The sequence below is a fragment of the Bufo bufo genome, chromosome 2 (genome assembly GCF_905171765.1).
Source record: "Bufo bufo chromosome 2, aBufBuf1.1, whole genome shotgun sequence".
NCBI lineage: Eukaryota > Metazoa > Chordata > Amphibia > Anura > Bufonidae > Bufo > Bufo bufo.
The window spans coordinates 464,256,119-464,272,770 of NC_053390.1; positions in this window are offsets into that span (position 1 = coordinate 464,256,119).

Consider the following 16,652-nt stretch of genomic DNA (forward strand, 5'->3'; position numbering starts at 1 on the left):
CAATATGTGGCAATACACCATGTAGGGAGAATAGAAGTGTATTAGGTTTCAAGGGATTGAACACATCAAGGGATCCCCGCAAGAGGAGGCGATACCTGATAACCTCTTGTTACGAAGAGGCGAATGAACGTTTAGACTTCAGACCGTGAAACCCACAAGGTCTTAATGAATATATATCATATACGTGCTTTATGGGTAGTGCAGCCCTTACTGTCCTCCTGCCGTTATCGCCCATGGTTGATCTGGTGGGCCAGGTCCCCACTACATAGTGGACCGGTCATGTACCTCTATCCCCTACTGCTTGTGAATATGCCACTATTTTCTAGTGTTAAATCTATACCTGCTACTGGTATTTTGAGATCATGGTGCAGGGTTAACTGTGTAACATACCCCTATACTGGTTATGGATGCTGCCAAAGTGGTTTTACTAACAGTTGTTTGTAGGGTTAACTTGTATGTGGGCATCTTTAATATACTTCTGCATGCAGGTACTATCGCACATGAGAATAACATATTACAGATTAGTGCAACATAGAACATAGAATGTGTCGGCAGATAGAACATTCTGGCCCATCAAGTCTGCCCAATATACTGAATACTATGGATAGCCCCCCGGCCCCTATCTATATGAAGGATGGCCTTATGCCTATCCATGCATGCCTTAAAACCCTTACTGTATTTGCAGCTACACTTCTGCAGGAAGGCATTCCATGCAATCACTACTCTCTCAGTAAAGTAATACTTCCTTATATTACTTTTAAACCTTTGCCCTCTAATTTAAAACTGTGCTCTCTTGTGGTAGTTTTTCTTCTTTTAAATATGCTCTCTTCCTTTACCGAGTTGATTCCTTTATGTATTTAAAAGTTTCTATCATTCCCTCTGTCTCTTCTTTCTTCCAAGCTATAATATTAAGGTCCTTTATCCTTTCCTGGTAAGTTTTATCCTGCAATCCATGTACTAGTTTAGTAGCCTCTCTCTGAACTCTCTCTAGGTATCTATATCCCTTCTGGAGATATGGCCTCCAGTACTGCGCACAAACTCAAGTGAGGTCTCACAGTGTTCTGTACAGCGGCATAAGCACTTACTCTTCTCTACTGCTTATTACTCTCCTATACATCCAAGCGATCCCGCTGCGATAGTTACGCTGAACTGACCATCTTTTTCACTATATCCCTTTGGTTATCGGCCACTCAATCCATTATGATGTCTCCTCATAATGGCAAGTTATGGCGCATTATACTCCTGTTACAGTTACTCATCTACATCTCGGGACCAGCGCTGTATCGAGTGACAGGAGGAGAGGTGTGGTTCACGCCCCCTCGTCCGATTGGACGGAATGTCATGTAGCTCCACCCATGGGGAGGCGTGGCTATCTTTATTTAACTAGTGGCAAGCGACGGCCGCGCTACGGCCGTCTTAGTGCCGGCGACTACGCATCGCTGCACGCTCATTATCAGTAGCGTGCAGCGCTCCTGTATGTTGGTTTGTCCTGTTCCCGCATTACAGACTCCTGATGAAAGGCTGGCATGTCCAGCTTTAGAAACGCGTCGAGTAGGGATACTAAATAGGGAAACAGCACATGTAGCCAATCTTTAGGTAGCAGTTAGGGGTATATTCATATAGTCAGCAACTGTAATCTCCCTAGACCAGAGTCATAGAAACATAGAATGTGTCGGCAGATAAGAACCATTTGGCCCATCTAGTCTGCCCGTTATACTGAGTACTATGGATAGCCCCTGGCCCTATCTATATTGAAGGATGGCCTTATGCCTATCCATGCATGCTTAAACCCTTACTGTATTTGCAGCTACACTTCTGCAGGAAGGCTATTCATGCATCCCCTACTCTCTCAGTAAAGTAATACTTCTTATATTACTTTTAAACCTTTGCCCTCTAATTTAAAACTGTGTCCTCTTGTGGTAGTTTTTCTTCTTTTAAATATGCTCTCCTCTTTACCGAGTTGATTCCCCTTTATGTATTTAAAGTTTCTATCATACTCCCTCTGTCTCTTCTTTCTTCCAAGCTATACATTATTAAGGTCCTTTAACCTTTCCTGTAAGTTTTATCTGCAATCCATGTACTAGTTTAGTAGCTCTTCTGTGAACTCTCTCTAGAGTATCTATATCTTCTGGAGATATGGCTCAGTACTGCGCACAATACTCCAAGTGAGGTCTCACCCAGTGTTCTGTACAGCGGCATAAGCACTTCACTCTTTCTACTGCTTATACCTCTCCCTATACATCCAAGCATCTGCTGGCATTTGTGCTGCTCTATTACATTGTCTTCCCACCTTTAAGTCTTCTGAAATAATTACTCCTAAATCCCTTTCCTCAGATACTGAGGTCAGGACTGTGTCAAATATTCTATATTCTGCCCTTGGGTTTTTACGCCCCAGGTGCATTATCTTGCACTTATCCACATTAAATTTCAGTTGCCAGAGTTCTGCCCATTCTTCTAGTTTTCCTAAATCCTTTTCCATTTGGCGTTTCCCTCCAGGAACATCAACCCTGTTACCTATCTTTGTGTCATCAGCAAAAAGACAAACCTTACCATCGAGGCCTTTTGCAATATCACTTATGAAGATATTAAACAAAATCGGTCCCAGTACAGATCCCTGTGGAACCCCACTGGTAACATGACCTTGTTTTGAATGTTCTCCATTGACTACCACCCTCTGTTGTCTGTCACTCAGCCACTGCCTAATCCACTCAACAATATGGGAGTCCATGCTCAATGACTGCAGTTTATTGATAAGTCTTCTATGTGGGACAGTGTCAAAAGCCCTTACTAAATCTAGATATGCGATGTCTACTGCCCTCCACCGTCCATTATTTTATTCACCCAGTCAAAAATATCTATAAGATTTGTTTGACATGATCTCCCTGAAGTAAACCATGATGTTTTTCATCTTGCCATCCATGGGATTTTTAGATGTTCCACAATCCTATCCTTTATAGGGTTTCCATTAATTTGCTACTATTGATGTCAGACTCACTGGTCTATAGTTGCTCGATTCTCCCTACTCTTCATGTGAATGGGCACTGACATTAGCCCAATTTCCAATCTTCCGGGACGACTCTGTTACTAATGATGGTTAAATAAATCTGTTAACGTTTTTGCAGTCACACCTAAGCCTCTTTTAATAATTTTGGGTGTACTCTCATCAGGCCCCTGTGACTTATTTGTCTTCCACTTAGACAGCAAACTTAGAACATCTTCCTCCTGTAAAAATACATGCATTAAAACGATTTATTAGCTCATTCTTTCTAGTGGAGGTCCTTTCCTTTTTCTTTTGTAAAAACTGAAAGAAGTATTCATTTAAGGCAGTCGGCTAGCCCTATATTCTTTCTACATACCTTCCGTCCTATGTTTTCAATTTAGTTATTCTTGTTTTAATTTCCTTTTTTCATTTATATCTCTGACGACTGTCTTATCCCCTTTTTTCATAGGATGAGCTAGTTTTTCTTCTGCTGCGCTTTAGAAGTTCTTATAACTTGCTTGGCCTCTCTCTCTGCCTAATCTTGTAGATTTCCTTATCTTGACTTGCTCTGGTTTTTTTTTATTATTACTCAAATGCTAGCTTTTTATTTTTAATGATTTGGGCCACTTCTGCTGAGTACCACAGTGGTCTCCTCCTTTTTTTGTTTTCATGTAAGATACTTCAAGCGCTACATATCTACACAAGTTAAAATTGGCTAAATTAGCCACAGAAATATAAATCACTAATGACATTGAAATAAATAAGAAATTTTATAACTATATAAATGAAAAATATATTATACGGGTCCTCTAAAAGATAACCATGGACAGGGGCAGACTGGGAACCTAAAGTGGCCCTGGTAATAAACCTAAAGTGGCCCCGTATTGTTGCTGGGTTCAAACTGATGGAAGGCAGGACAAGCAATTAGGTGGAGTCAGCAATACCATAGAGCAAAATACCTTCCCATCAGAACCGTATACTACTGTGTAGTAGAGATGTCCCGAACTATTCGCCGGCGAACATAGCTTGTTCGCGTTTGCCGCGGCGGGCGAATATATGCGATGTTCGGTCCGCCCCCTAATCGTCATCATTAAGTAAACTTTGACCCTGTACCTCACAGTCAGCAGACACATTCCAGCCAATCAACAGCATACCCCCTCCCTCCCACCTCCTGGACAGCATCCATTTTAGATTCATTCGGAAGCTGCAGTCTTAGTGAGAGGAGGGACAGTGTAGCTGCTGCTGATTTAATAGGGAAATCGATAGCTAGGCTAGTGTATTCAGTGTCCACTCCAGTCCTGAAAGACTCTTCTGATCTCTGCTTTTTAGGGCTAGTACATCAGTCTGCTTTTTTTCCTGTGTAATCTAATTGCAGTTGCCTGCCAGCGTGTGTGTACAGGACTCACAGGTATACCTGTGCCCACTTGCCCAGTGCCACCACTATATCTGGTGTCACAGTAGCTTGCATTTAAAAAAAATATAAATATTTTTTGACTGTAATAAATAGCCGTCAGTTTGCGGCACGCGGTGTGTTTCAGGCCCTGCAAGTGCATAGTGTCACCAGCGCAAACTCTATCTGGGTCATAGTAGATTACATTCTAAAAAAATATATAATCATTTTGACTGTAAAATAATAGCAGTCAGTTGCTAGAGATGTCGCAAACATAAATTTTCCGTTCGCGAACGGCGCACACAAATTTTTGCAAATGTTATGAAGGGCTAACCGCACTTGACTTCAATAGGCAGGCAAATTTTAAAACCCCACAGGGGCTCTTTCTAGCCACAGTAGTGATGGAAAGTTGTTTCAAGGGGACTAACACTGGACTGTGGCATGCCGGAGGGGGATCCATGGCAAACCTCCCTGGAAAATTACATAGGTTGCGCAGAGTTGGGTTTTAATCCATAAAGGGCATAAACTCACCTAACACTACCAAACATTTTTGAACAACGTGGTTTAACATCCAGTGTGTGTATACGATCAGGTATGATGTTGTATCGATCAGGTAGTGTAAGGGTTACGCCCGCTTCCACAGACATTGACAGACCCAAACCTCCCCTTTTAATGCACGCCAAACAACCGCAAACAGTCATTTGCCCAACCGCAAATCACATTTGCACAAGGACGCATGAGCCTACAGGCATTGGCACTGAGCGTCAGTACGTGGCAAAAAATTCCCAGCTCCGCAGAGGCTGTCCTAGCACCCCGGTCATACAAATACTCGTTGACGGCTTTTTCTTGTTGGAGCAGGCGGTCGAACATTAGGAGTGTTGAATTCCAACGTGTAGGGCTGTCGCAAATCAAGCGCCTCACTGGCATGTTGTTTTGCCGCTGGATATCTGAAAAGTGCGCCATGGCCGTGTAGGAACGCCTGAAATGGCCACACACCTTCCTGGCCTGCTTGAGGACGTCCTGTAAGCCTGGGTACTTAGACAGAAAGCGTTGTACGATGAGATATGGCACATGTGACAACTTGCCTAAATTCAATGACGCCAACAAATTCAATGCCGCCAACAAAACTGATGTGCAGTTAGACACCGCACAGAAGAGGACTCAGCCGAGGAGGTTTTCGAAGAGGATGGAGAAGGAGTAGAGGAGGTGGCAGTAGGCCTGCCTGCAAGTCATGGTGGTGTCACCAACACCACTGCAGAGCCACGCATTCCATGCTTGTCAGCCGCCAGCAGGTTGACCCAATGCGCAGTGTAGGTGATATACCTGCCCTGACCGTGCTTTGCAGACCAGGTATCAGTGGTCAGATGGACCCTTGCCCCAACACCGTATGCCAGAGATGCCATGACTTCCTTTTCAATTTCAGAGTAGAGGTTTGGGATTTCCTTTTTTGAAAAAAAAATTCGTCCGGGTACCTTCCACTGTGGTGTCCCAATAGCGACAAATTTTTGAAGGCCTCAGACTCCACCACCTGGTATGGTAAAAGCTGGCGGGCTAAGAGTTCCGTCAAGCCAGCTGTCAGACGCCGGGCAAGAGGGTGACTTTGTGACATTGGCTTCATACGGTCAAACATGTCCTTGACAGACACCTGACTGTGGGCAGATGAGCAGGAAAATGTCACGGCGGGCGTACACTCAGAATAACAGAAAACCTACCAACCAGGCTCTGGGCGAGAGACAGGGGAAGGGTCACCTCCTAGCTAATCCCTGACCTCTTTCCCTGCACTGCTCAGCCCACCTGCAGACCTTTAAGGTAGGTATGAGGTGTCCCCGTGCCTGGGCTGACAAAACCCCTAACTTCTTGAGATGGTGAAGAGGGGAAATAGGAGCAGCCTGCTCGCACAGAACCTGGATGGAAAAGAGAAAATATAACCTAACCAGAAATCACACTTATCTCTCTGAGCTGGAAACAGACAGAGAACCTTCCTTCATAGCTTCCAAGACCACAATGATTTGTATAATCGCTCAGAGCATTGGGCTGGTGAGCCTTTAAACTCTCGACCCACCCAGTGCACCTGACTGAGAGGCGGATCAGCACAGCTCCAAAAACAAACATAAACTCGTGCTGCAATCCTGGCCGACCTCCGCACATCGTCAGAGTGGGGCATGACAGAACTGCTCAAGGCGAGAGACGGAGTGGCGGATGGTTGAGAGGGGGCAAGGAGGACAGCAGTGGTTGACGTGGCTGAAGATGCTGGACCAGGCGGAGGATGGTGGCTTTGAGTTTGTGTGCTGCTTGTACTCATGTGTTGATCCATAGGCGTTTGTGATGTGCGATATGTGCCTTCGCAAAGCAGTTTGTACGAGGGTGGGTGTTGGACTTCCACGACTCAGATTTCTTTTTGGCACAGGCTGCAAATGGCATTGCTGTTATCAGAGGCAGACAAAAAAAAAATGCCACACTGCTGAGCTTTGCAATGACGGCATTCTGGTGGTGGCAACAGCATGCGTTGATTGGAGTGCTGTCTGGTTGACCCCGGGTGCCGATACATGCTGTCTGACTGTGCCACTAGCTCCTTGCGACGACCTCCCCCTGCTTCCAACTCGTCTCCTCCTTCTCTCCGTCTCCCTTCTGAACTTTCCTCCCTTCTTCTTCTCTTCGAGCAGGCACCCACGGACACATCGTCTTTATCAACCACTTCACTAGTATCTGACACCTCAGCAACGGAAGCAGCAGCGGGTACAACATCATCATCATACTGTAGCTCCATGTGTGTAATCCTGCCTGACAGACATATCCCTGTTCTCTACATCCCTCTGGCAATAATGGTTGCACATCACTAATTTCATCCAACTGATGTGTAAATAACTCCTCTGACGGATCAAGTGAAATGGCTGTGGTGGTAGTGGCGACGGGCGGGAGAGTGGTAACTTGAGAGCAGGCGACCGAAGCTGAGCTGGAGGAGGATGGTGCGTCAAGGTTCTTAGCGGAAGCTGTTGAAGATTGGGTGTCCTGTGTAAGCCAGTCAACTATGTCCTCAGAATTCTTCGGGTTCCGGGTACGTGGCCTCTGAACACTGGGCATTATTCCAGGGCAAGTGGAAATCACAGCACCACGACGGCCCCTGCGGGGTCGCCTGCCTCTGCCTGTCATTTTTTTTTTAGATAAGTGGTACTATGCATGCAAGGTACTGTGCCACCCTATATAAGTGGTGGGCAGTGGGCACAATACAGTCTGTGTGGGCCTGACACACACTGGCTTGCAACTGCGATTATATCACAGAGAAAAAATAAATTGACTTTAGTTTTATCTGTAAGGTATTGTGACACCCTGTATGAATGGTGTGCACACAGTCTGTGAGCCTGCAGTCTCTCACTGTCTGGCAACTGCGATTATATAAAAAAAATAAAAATAAAATAAAAATTGCAGTTTTATCTGCAAAGTACTGTGACACCCTATATGAGTGGTGTGCACACAGTACAGTCTGTGGGCCTGCAGCCTCTCACACACGGGCAGGCAACAGCTATATATATATATATATATATATATATATACACACACACACACACACTCACCTAGAGAATTATTAGGAACACCATACTAATACGGTGTTGGACCCTCTTTTGCCTTCAGAACTGCCTTAATTCTACTTGGCATTGATTCAACAAGGTGCTGATAGCATTCTTTAGAAATGTTGGCCCATATTGATAGGATAGCATCTTGCAGTTGATGGAGATTTGAGGGATGCACATCCAGGGCACGAAGCTCCCGTTCCACCACATCCCAAAGATGCTCTATTGGGTTGAGATCTGGGTGACTGTGGGGGCCATTTTAGTACAGTGAACTCATTGTCATGTTCAAGAAACCAATTTGAAATGATTCGAGCTTTGTGACATGGTGCATTATCCTGCTGGAAGTAGCCATCAGAGGATGGATACATGTTCTCATTCTGTTTACGCCAAATTCGGACTCTACCATTTGAATGTCTCAACAGAAATCGAGACTCATCAGACCAGGAAACATTTTTACAGTCTTCAACAGTCCAATTTTGGTGAGCTCGTGCAAATTGTAGCCTCTTTTTCCTATTTGTAGTGGAGATGAGTGGTACCCGGTGGGGTCTTCTGAGGTTGTAGCTCATGTTGTGCGTGTTGTGGCTTCACAAATGCTTTGCTGCATACCTCGGTTGTAACAAGTGGTTATTTCAGTCAACGTTGTTCTTCTATCAGCTTGAATCAGTCGGCCCATTCTCCTCTGACCTCTAGCATCCACAAGGCATTTTTGCCCACAGGACTGCCGCATACTCAATGTTTTTCCCTTTTCACACCATTCTTTGTAAACCCTAGAAATGGTTGTGCGTGAAAATCCCAGTAACTGAGCAGATTGTGAAATACTCAGACCGGCCCGTCTGGCACCAACAACCATGCCACGCTCAAAATTGCTTAAATCACCTTTCTTTCCCATTCTGACATTCAGTTTGGAGTTCAGGAGATTGTCTTGACCAGGACCACACCCCTAAATGCATTGAAGCAACTGCCATGTGATTGGTTGACTAGATAATTGCATTAATGAGAAATAGAACAGATGTTCCTAATAATTCTTTAGGTGAGTGTATATAAAAAAAAAGCAGACTGATGTACCAGCCCTAAAAAGGGCTTTTTGGGTGCTGTCAGGACGCTGTCCTTACAGCAGATGAGTCTGTGGACACAGAACACTGCCCTAGCTAACGCTTTCCCTATTAAATCAGCAGCAGCAGCACTGTCCCTCCTCTCACTAAGAATGCAGCTTCCGAATGAATCTAAAATGGATGCTGTCCAGGAGGTGGGAGGGTCTGGCAGGGAGGGTCTGCTGCGGATTGGCTGGAATGTGTCTGCTGACTGTGAGGTACAGGGTCAAAGTTTACACAATGATGATCAATAGGGGGCGGACCGAACATCGCATATGTTCGCCCCCCGCGGCGAACGCGAACCAGCTATGTTCGCCGGCGAATAGTTCGGGACATCACTAATCCAGATGTCCTTGCCGTTGTCCAGCAGAAAAACAGAACGTCTTATTCTTGTCCATTTTGCGGACAAGAATAGGCATTTTGACAATGGGGCCCAGAGAAACTGTGAGATGCACATGGCCAATATCCGAATTTTGCGGATCTGCTGTTTGCTTTTATATACAGTGGTGTACATGAGGCCTAAGCAAATTATTCCTAGACTTTACAGCATTCAGTGTTCTTCATACGCCTATAAAGAATACAATAATTGGCTTATTATGCAGAGATGTGCTCTTTTGTATATGAACTCTGTATGCATGTTCCTTTCTTCTTTGAGCAGAAAAATACAGTATTGTGGGAAGAATGTAATACCAATTAGCGGCTACCCTGGCTGCATGACAAGTCTTAATCGTGAATAGTAAGGAGAAGCAGAAAAGGTCTCTTTAGAATTAACTCTCAAATCAACTGAACAGCATGCTGTTTAGGAAAATCCTAAATTTAAGCCTCTACCAGAAAGTAGGAGGAACATTAAAGGTCTCATTCAAGCAAGTGGTTCTGCTGCTGCAAAGTCAGCAGGTTCAAGTTGTGTACACCATGTGAAAGCACCTGGGAATATTGCACGGATACTGGTATAATTGAATGCAATTGCTGAACATTTCTGATGCTTATACAGCATGCACAGTAGTGAAACCATCAAAGTAGTGCTTGAATTGTAAAGAGCAGACATGCAAATCAGGAACACAGCGTGAATCTGAAGGCCTTATTGAATACACTGTAAAAGCTTTAAGACTGTGTCCTTTTTTTTGTTTGTTTTTCAAATCTGCCCCCAGTCATCAAACAGAGAAAAAAGGGGGAATGCAGCAGCAGAACCCTGCAAACCAGATAAAGTACAATAATGCCATAGTCACAAAAAATATTATAGTGCTAATGCTACGCTTATTTATAAAGTGAGATGCTTGGCAAATGCATTTAGTACAAAATCATCTTAGCCCGTCTGCCGGACTTCAAGGCGATCTCTGTAAGACGGGTCCTAACACTAAATTTTACCTGTTATGCGCCATAATGATCCACATGCATGCTGGGTCCACTCTGCCTTTTTGGTGCCAAAATGGCCTCCATTACTTACAAGGGATGCAGGTACTAACAATGAATGTAGTGAGAGCAGTCCACCGCTTAATACTGAGACTAATTAAAATCAGCCTATGGGGCAGACAGGCTGATCAGGAGTGCAGTCTTTGTCAGCTCTGTTTTTGCAGGATAAAGCCGAATGCACACGGCCGTGAGTGGTCCGTGGTAACCCGGCCTGGATTCCTGCTGAGAGCAGGAGCGCACGCCGTACGCTTCATGCCGCCGCTGCACTACAGTAATACACTCGTATGATCTATACGAGTGTATTACTGTAGTGCAGCGGCGGCATGAAATGCACGACGTCATAGCAACCAATGACGCCGTGCGCTCCTGCTCTCAGCAGGAATCCAGGCCAGGTTACCACGGACCACTCACGGCCGTGTGCATTCGGCTTAAGGAGGGAGGGAAGATCCTGTGCAGAGCATTTATCTCTTCAGTGCCTGGAGAAGAGGAAACCCTGCAGATGCTCAGTACCTGAGGCAGAGTCTCCAAACCTGCCTCCGTGCTGCTTATGGAACAAAGGGTTAAACGGTGCTGAAGAATCCAGAGGGAGTGGAGACACAGGGCAGACAGCTAAGCCAGCAGATTGGGCAGTGCAGGGGGCATCACTTCACAGTGAAGTTCGGTGCACAGAGGCAGACCTGCTCCCTGAACGTCATCAGAGCAGGGTAAGAAACTGGCATCACAAGTCATGTGACGCTCAGCTAACTAGGAGAACAGGGCCACTGTAGATGAAGTGAGTGAATTAAAAAACCCATACATTTGCTTAGTTAGAAACATAAAAAGAACAAAAAAAAAAAAAAAGAATAATAACTTGGACAACCCCTTTAACCACCTCCGGACCGCTGTACGCAGATTCGCGTTCCGGAGGTGGCAGCGCTGCGCACAGTCACGCATATACGCGTCATCTCGCGAGACGCGAGATTTCGCTCCAAGCCGGCCCGCGCGATGCGCATCGCGGGCCGGCAAAAGTTAAAGAACAAGTTCGTCACCAGCCTGCCAGCAACGATCATTGGCTGGCAGGCTGGCGATTTTTAAAAAAATCCAATCACAAGCCATATAACAGATCATATTAGTAAATATGATCTGTTATATGGCTTCTCTGCTCCTCTGCTGGTCCTTTTCGTCGGTTGGATCCAGCAGAGAAGCAGACATCACTGTGAGTACACCAAACACTTCACTGTAGCCCCTGATCACCCCCCTGCACCCCAATTAACCCTTTGATCACCCCTTTGATCGCCCCTGTCAATCATCAGTGAAAGGAAAAAAAGTGATCAGTGTAAACTGTCACTTTTTTTTTTCCACTGGTATTGGCTGTTAGGTTTTAGGGATAGTTTAGGCCCCTTGGTTAGGTAGTTAGCGTCAGTTAGCGCCCACCCCACCGCACCGCAGTCACTTATATTCGCTGAATAGCGTATCGCTAATCAGCATTTGTACTCTTATAGTATCTGTAAGTGATCAAAACTGATCACGGTCAGATCTATAATAGTATTAGTGTCACTTTAGTTCGCCCTCCACCCAAAACGCAGTGTTTGCCCGATCAGGCCTGATCGGTCGCCCACACGTGCGTTCACCCACGCCCGCCCCACCGCAGTGACAAAAAATATATATTTTTTGATCACTGCACATTCATTTTACACGCACTGCGGCGATAAAAAAATCAGTTTTGATATTTTTTATCAACCGCAGCGGCCTCCGGTACTTCGCTAGCCTCCCCTTTGTAAGACAGGTTTGCTTTTTTTCTTGGGTAGTCTCAGGGAATACCCCTAAATTTAGTAGTCCAAAATGTCAAACGGGGGTATTCTTCTGAAGAGGCCTACAGGATTCTGACCCAGTCGGATGAGGAGTGGGGAACCCTCATCTGATGAATCTAGCGGGTCAGAATATGAACCTGTGGAAAGCAGTGGCTCTCTGACCCAAAGTTCGGACGAGGAGGTGGAGGTCCCTGGCAGCACCAGGCGTACCCGGCCCCGTGTCGCTAGACCACAGGTTATGCAGGATCCGCTTCAAGAGCAGCAGAGTGGGGCTGTCGCTGCCGGATCACGTGGTGAGGCGTACACCAGCAGCGCAGCCCTCCCTGGACCTAGTACCAGCACTGCCGTACAACATGGTGACGTGGCGAGCACCAGAAGGGCAGTTGAAGCTGGTACGGTGGCACGTGCACTAGTTACCCCGTCGCAGCCACCGCGCAGACAGGCCCGTAGAGCCCCTAGAATTCCTGAGGTGCTGGCAAACCCTGATTGGCAGTCACCAACTTCAGCCACACCTGTAGTTCCCCCTTTCACCGCCCAGTCTGGAGTTCGGGTTGAGACGGCTCAAATCGGTTCGGCCCTGGGATTTTTTGAGCTGTTCTTGACTGCGGAGCTCTTGGACTTAGTCGTGGCAGAGACCAACCAGTATGCCACACAATTTATATCCGCCAACCCGGGAAGCTTTTATGCCCAGCCTTTCCGGTGGAAACCAGTCCAAGTTTCCGAAATTAAATTTTTTTTGGGCCTTCTCCTCAACATGGGCCTGACAAAAAAGCATGAATTGCGGTCATATTGGTCAACACACCCGATTCATCACATGCCCATGTTCTCTGCTGCTATGTCCAGGGCACGATTTGAGGCCATCCTCCGTTTCCTGCATTTTAGCGACAACACCACCTCCGTCCCAGAGGCCACCCAGCTTTTGACCGGCTCCACAAAATTCGGCCCCTCATAGACCATTTCAACCAGAAATTTGCAGATTTGATATCCCCCGAGCAAAACATCTGCGTAGACGAGTCCTAATACATTTTACCGGGCGCCTTGGCTTCAAACAGTACATCCCAAGCAAGCGTGCCCGGTATGGGGTCAAATTGTATAAGCTCTGTGAAAGGGCCACAGGCTATACCCACAATTTCGTGTCTATGAGGGAAAAGATCAGACCCTGGAGCCGGTCGGTTGCCCTGACTACCTGGGGAGCAGTGGGAAGACAGTCTGGGACTTGGTGTCACCCTTATTCGGCAAGGGGTACCATCTTTATGTGGACAATTTTTACACAAGTGTGGCCCTCTTTAGGCATTTGTTTCTAGAACGGATTTGCGCTGTGGCACCGCGCGAACTAGTCGCGTGGGCTTCCCCCAACGGCTTGTAACCACCCGTCTTGCAAGGGGGGAGAGGGGCTGCCTTGTGTAACGAAGAACTGCTCGCGGTGAAATGGAGAGACAAGCGTGACGTTTACATGCTCTCCTCCATTCACGCAGACACGACAATCCAAATTGAGCCGAGCAACCCGTGTCATTGAAAAGCCCCTCTGTGTCCACGACTATAATGCGCTCATGGGAGGGGTGGACTTCAATGACCAGATGTTGTCTCCGTATTTAGTTTCCCGCAGAACCAGACGCTGGTATAAGAAGGTGTCTGTATATTTAATTCAATTGGCGCTGTACAATAGTTTTGTTCTCTACAGTAAGGCTGGGAGAACCACGATCTTTCCTCAAATTCCAGGAAGAGATCATCGAGAACCTCCTTTACCCAGGAGGTTCCGTGGCCCCATCCCCCAGTGTAGTTAGCCGTCTACACGAGCGACATTTCCCCAGTGTCGTTCCTGGTACCTCACCCAACCGTCACCCCGAAAAAGATGTCGTGTCTGTAGCAGGAGTGGAATAAGGCGTGACACCCGCTATTCTGTCCTGACTGTCCGGACCACCCTGCCCTATGCTATGGAGAGTGTTTCCGGAAGTACCACACACAGGTACACCTAGCATAGGGATTGCATCTCACAGGACAGGCACACAGGGCTATTAGGGCCCTTTTACTCTCAGCTGCTGCAAACCTCTCCTTTCACCTGGGATAAAGTGCATAACGTACTTCGCCACATCTTTGGGCGATTTGCGCTTTGACATTGTCCCATGGGGAAGGAGAGGTTTGTTCTATAAAGGTAAAAAAACTAAACAAAAAAAAAAATTACCGGTAAGTAAAAAGTTAAAAAAGTTTAAAAAAGTTAATATGTTCTGTTCTAAAGTTAATAAAGTTATTGCTTTGCGGCCTGGTTTTTTCTTTTTTGTTTTGTTTTTTTTTACCTTCCAGGTGGACCAACCGATCGACCAGCTGCAGCACTGATGTGCATTCGGACAGAAGCATTGCGCTGCTGTCAGATTACACGCAAGTCGGTGTATGCGGCGCTGCAAGACGAGATTTCTCCTCTGCAGTAAAAGATATGTTTGCCGAGGCATATGAGCTGAGGAGGTGGCGGTGTTCATATACTTTGGCAAACACTTTGTATATATAAAAAAAAAAAATCCCGGCAATGATTTATTCATCCACATCGATTGATGTGAATGGAGAAATCTGGTTTGCCAGGGCATACGAGCTGAAGTGGGTATGGATGTTGGGCGGAGCTCCTATGTCCTGGCAGACGCCTTTCCCCTCCTTTTTCTTTTTTTTGGCAGAGATTTTTTCATCCACATTGATCGATGCGAATGAAGAAATCTGTGCGTTCATTTTTTTCTTTCAGCCCAAGAGGCTGAACGGAAAAAAAAAATCTCATTACCCGTATGCTCAATATAAGGAGAATAGCAGAAACTCCTAATGCTGGGCATACATGTAATGATTGCGGAGACCCTCAAATGCCAGGGCCGTACAACACCCCACAAATAACACCATTTTGGAAAGAAGACACCCCCAAGGTATTCGCTGAGGGGCATATTGAGTCCATGAAAGATTGAAATTTTTGTCCCAAGTTAGCGGAAAGGGAGACTTTGTGAGAACAAAATCCAAAAAATCAATTTCCGCTAACTTGTGCCAAAATTTTTTTTTTTCAATGAACTCACCATGCCCCTCATTGAATACCTTGGGGTGTCTTCTTTCCAAAATGGGGTCACATGTGGGGTATTTATACTGCCCTGGCATTTTAGGGGCCCCAAAGCGTGAGAAGAAGTCTGGTATCCAAATGTCCTAAAATGCCCTCCTAAAAGGAATTTTGGGCCCCTTTGCCCACCTAGGCTGCAAAAAAGTGTCACACATGTGGTATCTCGTATTCAGCAGAAGTTGGGGAATATGTTTTGGGGTGTCATTTTACATATACCCATGCTGGGTGAGATAAATATCTTGGTCAAATGCCAACTTTGTATAAAAAAAATGGAAAAGTTGTCTTTTGCCAAGATATTTCTCTCACCCAGCATGGGTATATGTAAAATGACACCCCAAAACACATTCCCCACCTTCTCCTGAGTACGGAGATACCACATGTGTGACACTTTTTTGCAGCCTAGGTGGGCAAAGGGGCCCACATTCCAAAGAGCACCTTTCAGATTTCACAGGTCATTTACCTACTTACCAGACATTAGGGCCCCTGGAAAATGCCAGGGCAGTATAACTACCCATAAGTGACCCATTTTGGAAAGAAGACACCCCCAAGGTATTCCGTGAGGGGCATGGCAAGTTCCTAGAATTTTTTATTTTTTGTCACAAGTTAGTGGAAAATGATGATTTTTATTTTTTTTATTTTTTTTTCATACAAAGTCCTCCTATTCCACTAACTTGTGACAAAAATTTTTTTTTTCCATGAATTCACTATGCCCATCAGCGAATACCTTGGGGCCTCTTCTTTCCAAAATGGGGTCACTTGTGGGGTAGTTATACTGCCCCGGCATTCTAGGGGCCCAAATGTGTGGTAAGGAGTTTGAAATCAAATTCAGTAAAAAATGACCTGTGGAAATCCAGACCAAGGTGCTCTTTGGAATATGTGCCCCTTTGCCCACCTAGGCTGCAAAAAAGTGTCACACATCTGGTATCTCCGTACTCAGGAGAAGGTGGGAATGTGTTTTGGGGTGTCATTTTATATATACCCATGCTGGGTGAGAGAAATATCTTGGCAAAAGACAACTTTTCCAATTTTTTTATACAAAGTTGTCATTTGACCAAGATATTTATCTCACCCAGCATGGGTATATGTAAAAAGACACCCCAAAACACATTCCTCAACTTCTCCTGAGTACGGGGATACCAGATGTGTGACACTTTTTTGCAGCCTAGGTGGGCAAAGGGGCCCATATTCCAAAGAGCACCTTTCGGATTTCACAGGTCATTTTTTACTGAATTTGATTTCAAACTCCTTACCACACATTTGGGCCCCTAGAATGCCAGGGCAGTATAACTACCCCACAAGTGACCCCATTTTGGAAAGAAGAGACCCCAAGGTATTCGCTG